This window comes from Triticum urartu, chromosome 2A (genome assembly GCF_056163025.1).
Source record: "Triticum urartu cultivar PI428250 chromosome 2A, HENAU_Tu73, whole genome shotgun sequence".
Classification (NCBI taxonomy): domain Eukaryota; kingdom Viridiplantae; phylum Streptophyta; class Magnoliopsida; order Poales; family Poaceae; genus Triticum; species Triticum urartu.
This window is the reverse complement of record NC_141874.1, coordinates 301,036,796-301,041,928: the sequence shown is the minus strand read 5'-3', so window position 1 is coordinate 301,041,928 and position 5,133 is coordinate 301,036,796. Positions and strand designations below refer to the sequence as shown.

Below are 5,133 nucleotides of genomic sequence, written 5' to 3'. Positions count from 1 at the left end.
AGGGTGTAGTGAAGATAGTGTGGCACTCAACACAATAGAAAGGGCAATTGTTCATCATGTGTGAGGCAATCAAGTCAATCATGTGACAAGCAATGGGACAAGGCATATGTGAAGAAATGACATTGTTGCAACCAAACATATGATAGGAGCAAGTAATCCAAGAATTGGATGCAACACACAAGCTATATATGTCATGAGGAATGAAAATGTGAGAATGGCAAGTCGAAGCAAGATCTCTAACATGTGTGAAATCAAGTGGTCTAAGATGACCAACAAGTCTCATGGGGAAGCAACAAAAATAGTATGATCCATAACATTCATGCTCATGGTTTGGGGGTTCTCAAAAGAGAAGGACATCACTTTGAAAGCATGTCCTTGTGCGTCCTTCACAATGCCAAAGTACAAGTAAGTGCGATGTAGAATCGTTGTGGTAGAAGGTGGTTCACTCTCAGGTGCTCGGATTGTCAACTCACGTGACGTGGAAGTTCAGATGATGTCCAAGTATCCTACACATGCACAGAACAAAACAAAGAATGTATGCGCATGGTAGATAAACACATCATCCATCATGTCGGTTCACTTCTCTTGCACATAACCATTAGAAACACAAGTGCATGATAATATCATGCAACAATGGCAGTATTCATGGCACTAGTTATATGGTGCAAAGAGGTAAGACAAGCATGCTTCACAAGAAATATGTCAAAATCTCCAAAAAAAATATGTGAGAATGCTATGGGGGCAATCTCATTAGCAAGACTAGAAACATTGTTGCACTCAATACATGTCAAATCATCTATCATGAGAGAGGAAACATATGGAGACATATGGCAAGAAGCAATAACAATCATGTGCAAAGCATGTAGATGGTTGTCATCAACCACATGAAATGAGAAAGTATGAATCATTGGTGATGCAACATAAGCAATCATAGTAATCAAGTTGTGCAAGTTAGTAGTGCGATGATGCAACATACTAGAGTAAATCATAGCAATAATGTCATGTGAGAAAATAATAGGCATAGGCAATGCACATGACATATTGCAGGGACGAACACAAAGCAAGATCATAGTACCATCGTAGGAATGGGTCATAGGTGGAACATGGCAATAATAAGCAATATCTCCACCAAACTTGCAAATACACATACAAGTACAAGAATCAATCATCATGTGTAATCCAAAGCAGGGTTCACAAATGCATGGCAAAAGCATAGGAATGGGAATCTCAAGCAAAGTGAACATGGTAAGATGGGCATAGAATATGTATTGGACAATAACCCATAGCCAAGTGAGGGCCGTGTAGAAGAAATGTGCGAACTCTTTGTGCGAAGAGAGCGGTGGGAAAGACAATCAATGATATCCCAAGTTAACATTGCTCTCTAGAGCTCGTGTTGTCAACTAATGGGATTGCGAGGTTGACAAGTATTCATGGGTACCTACACAAAAGAGACACAAAACAAAGAAATTGTGTCCGTGGTAAATCTACACATCATCCATCATGATGTGTATGTGTACGTGAGAGTTAGCACAAGATAAGCATCGCTCAAAGAAATTTGATGCATGGTATAAGAACATGTCATCCTTCATGAAAGAATAGTTATTGTGTATAACACGATGGGGACACAAATTGAGAATGCAAGTATATGTCACACCAACACTAGTAGAAAAATGACCTTTTGTACCAGTTCGTACGGACCTTTAGTCTCGGTTCTGGAACCGGCACTAAAGGGTGGGGACTAAAGCCCCCCCCTTTAGTCCCAGTTCAACACGAACCGGGGCCAAAGGGCCACCATGTGGCACGAGCTCGCACCATCGTCTGGGGGACCTTTAGTCCCGGTTGGTAACACCAACCGGGACTAAAGGAATTTTTTTATTTTTCCCCATTTTCAATTTTTAGAATTATTTACGATTTAGTCTCTAATCACCCCTCATAACTGGTCAATTGTACATCACTCATTCCAAATCATCTAACTTCCCGGCCGGTCACCCATCCTCTCACTACTCCAGCCTGATCACGCTTAACTTCTGAGTTCACTTCCCCTAGTTTCCAAGTCTACACTTGTTGTTTTCCAGACAATAGTAAGCTGTTAATCCTGTTAACCCTCAGGAGTTTAGCTTGATCATGAAGTGACACGTTTCACAATTTGAGTTTGAAACTATTATTCTAAAAAACAATAATTATTTAGTACTAATATTTCTTGAATAAGTAGATTGACCATAGTTTGACCATAGTTTGACCAGATTTGACCAAAATTCAAAAAACCTGAAATAATTATTTAGAAACACTATTATTATTGAATAATTATTTAGTAACACTAATATTTCATGAATAAGTAGTTTGACCACAGTTTGACCACATTTATCCAAAATTCAAAAAAACTGAAATTTGAGCATATCTTTTTTCCTTTTAGAATTTGAGGAAATTAGAAAAACGGCCTATGGCGTCAAAATCGGATGCGGATTTCCGTGTTGAACATTTTCATATATTATACGTTTTTTCCGACATTGTATGCAAAAGATATAGTCGTTTTACTTTTTTATCACACTTTTTTTTGCAAAACATGTCGAAACTTATGTTTTAAAATTTACCTAACTACTAGATGTAGTAACATAACTACATCTCGAAGGATTTTAATTTTTGAAGTTTTTATCATTTTCTTTTGGGTTTTTTCAAAACAGAAAAGGCGATACAAGGGGAGGTAGAGTTTGAAAATTTCCCTTTACTCCTGGTTTGTGTCTCCAACCGGGACTAAAGGTTAGACCCATTTAGTACCATTTTTTTTCACAAACCGGAACTATAGGTTAGCCCTTTAGTCCCGGTTTGTGACACAAACTGGTACTAAAGGGGCTCGTGGGGCCTCCGCCTGGCGCGAGCCTGCCACCACCCCTTTAGTACCGGTTCATGGCACGAACCGGTACTAAAGGTTCAACACAAACCGGGACTAATGCATAGCCGTTTGAACCGGGACTAATGGTACCATTAGTACCAGGCCTAAATCGAATCTGGACTAATGTGTCTCACGTAAGGTCGTTTTTCTACTAGTGCAATAGCATGTTTATTCATGGGAAGCAGATTGTGCACACAAGTATTGGGATCTTGCAATGGATGGGATGTATTGAAATTTCCTAACATGTATGAGGAAACTATGGGGGTCTCCTCATGAGCAATATTGGAAACATCATATGGAGAATATGAGAAACACCCAAAACAATGCATATCTACAGCTAGGTGGTCATGGCATGGCATATGAGATGAATGATGCAAAGGGAGCATATCAATATCATCACAAGAAAAACAAATGCCAATAACCATGGGCTTGTCATATATGCCATAAGTGCAAGTTGGGTTAATTTTAATGGCATATGCATAGTCACTACTATGAGATTGCAAATATGACATATGGTTGATCTCATGCATAGCATATGACAAGTCAAGCGGGTTGTCGAACATGATGTGACCTTAAGAATTGTCACAAGAAATCCTATTTAACATGGCATGACACAACTAATAGACTCTACATGAGAATCATCATACTCATTGTAAATGGGCAATAAATCATCACATGAGGAAGTCGCATTAGCATGAAGCATGGAAATAGGTTGATCAACATCATGCAAGCAATCAATGTCAAGAATGTCCAGTAGTGGGACAAGAGCATCACCTTCACCTATGTTACCATGTTCATTGCACTCAAGTGGTGTAGGTGAGGTGGCAAAAACCAAATGGTGGTCATCTTCATCTTGATGGAATAATGTGGGGGGTGCATCATATTGCACCATGGCCATCGTCGTGTCCAAAGGAAGGACGAAGTCATCGAGTATCGACGCGTCATCATATATGGGACCTAGCACCAAAGGAGAAGACACAATAAAGGTAGAGGCTAAGTTGTTAGAAATTGAATTGGCCTCACATGCCATATCAACTACCTCACTCTCTCTATGTGGTGGTTCACTCACTCCCTCAAAATAGGTGCACTCTAACTCACAACGGTTGAGTCACTCATCTCACTCAAGTGGTGGGGGTTGTAGCTCTCCTCACACGGGAATTGGGGCAACACATCTTATATGGGGCTAGTGGTGAAGTCACTCTCACTCTCAATAAGGTGGCTAAAGTCACTCAAGTCATCATAAGTTACCGTGGTCGAAGGGAATATCCCATGCCCAACCATCTTTTTGTTGTCGCCATGGATGAAGGCCGAAGATGGCACATCATTAGTCTCCTCCATGACCGAAGGGAAAATCCCATGCTCGATCATCTCGTCACCATCACCATGGATGAAGGCCAAATATGGAACATAATCACTCTCGCCTCCTAAGATGGAAGAATCATCCTTGCTCGTCACCGTGTCCCTCGCCTCCAAAGCTTGTTCCTTGATTGGCTCCATAGTCGTAGTCGTCACCGCACCATCTTGAAAAAGAGTCAAAGTAGACTCGGCATCATCAATGCCACAAAGAGGGATGGCGGTGGAGTCGGACTTGGGAGCTTACTCTTGGAGCTCATCGGGCTTAGACTTCACCGTGGTACTAGCCTCATGCCCGTCATCTTGGAGCTTGGTCTTCGAGAAGTGTGCTTGGGGTGGAGAAGCCGTAGCCTTCATGAGTTCTTGTTCCGCCTTGAGAGCACCAATGTAGTTGTCGTCGAGGGACTTGTAGTTCTTGAGGAAGATAGTCTTGGAGATGTCGTTGTGCAATCCCATCATGAAGTGGAACTTCATTGAAATGGGGTCGTCCACGCCGGTTCATCGCAAGGCATGCTTCATCTAGTCGAAGTACGCGTGGATGGACTTGAATCCTTGGGTGTTGTTCTCCAATTGGCGTAGAAGTTGTTCCGTGTAGGTTGGAGGCACAAACTCTCGTCGCAAATCTCTCTTTGTGTCACTCATGTCATAGCTCTCCAAAGTCGTCCATGAGGCGCTCCCACTCGAGATACTCCTCGGGTTCTTGAGTCTCATATAAAGGAATCTTGTGGTCGGTGTCGAGGTTGTAGTAGCTCGTGGAAGTCGTGGACATAAGCTTGGGGACCTTCTCTTGAGAGTAATCTTGAGGTGCTTGTTGGTGAAGATGCCGTATGTTCGTATGTGAAGATGCCTCGAAGTTGCTTGGCGAAGATGCCACGGGAGATGGTGAAGTC

The 5,133-nt window shown here is 41.8% G+C and overlaps 1 pseudogene; it reads right to left on the bottom strand.

The window, feature by feature from the left end:
* Nucleotides 1–486: 486 nt before the first annotated feature.
* On the bottom strand, nt 487–4,387 carry LOC147984892 (uncharacterized; annotated as a pseudogene).
* Between the last annotated feature and the right edge of the window lie 746 nt (nt 4,388–5,133).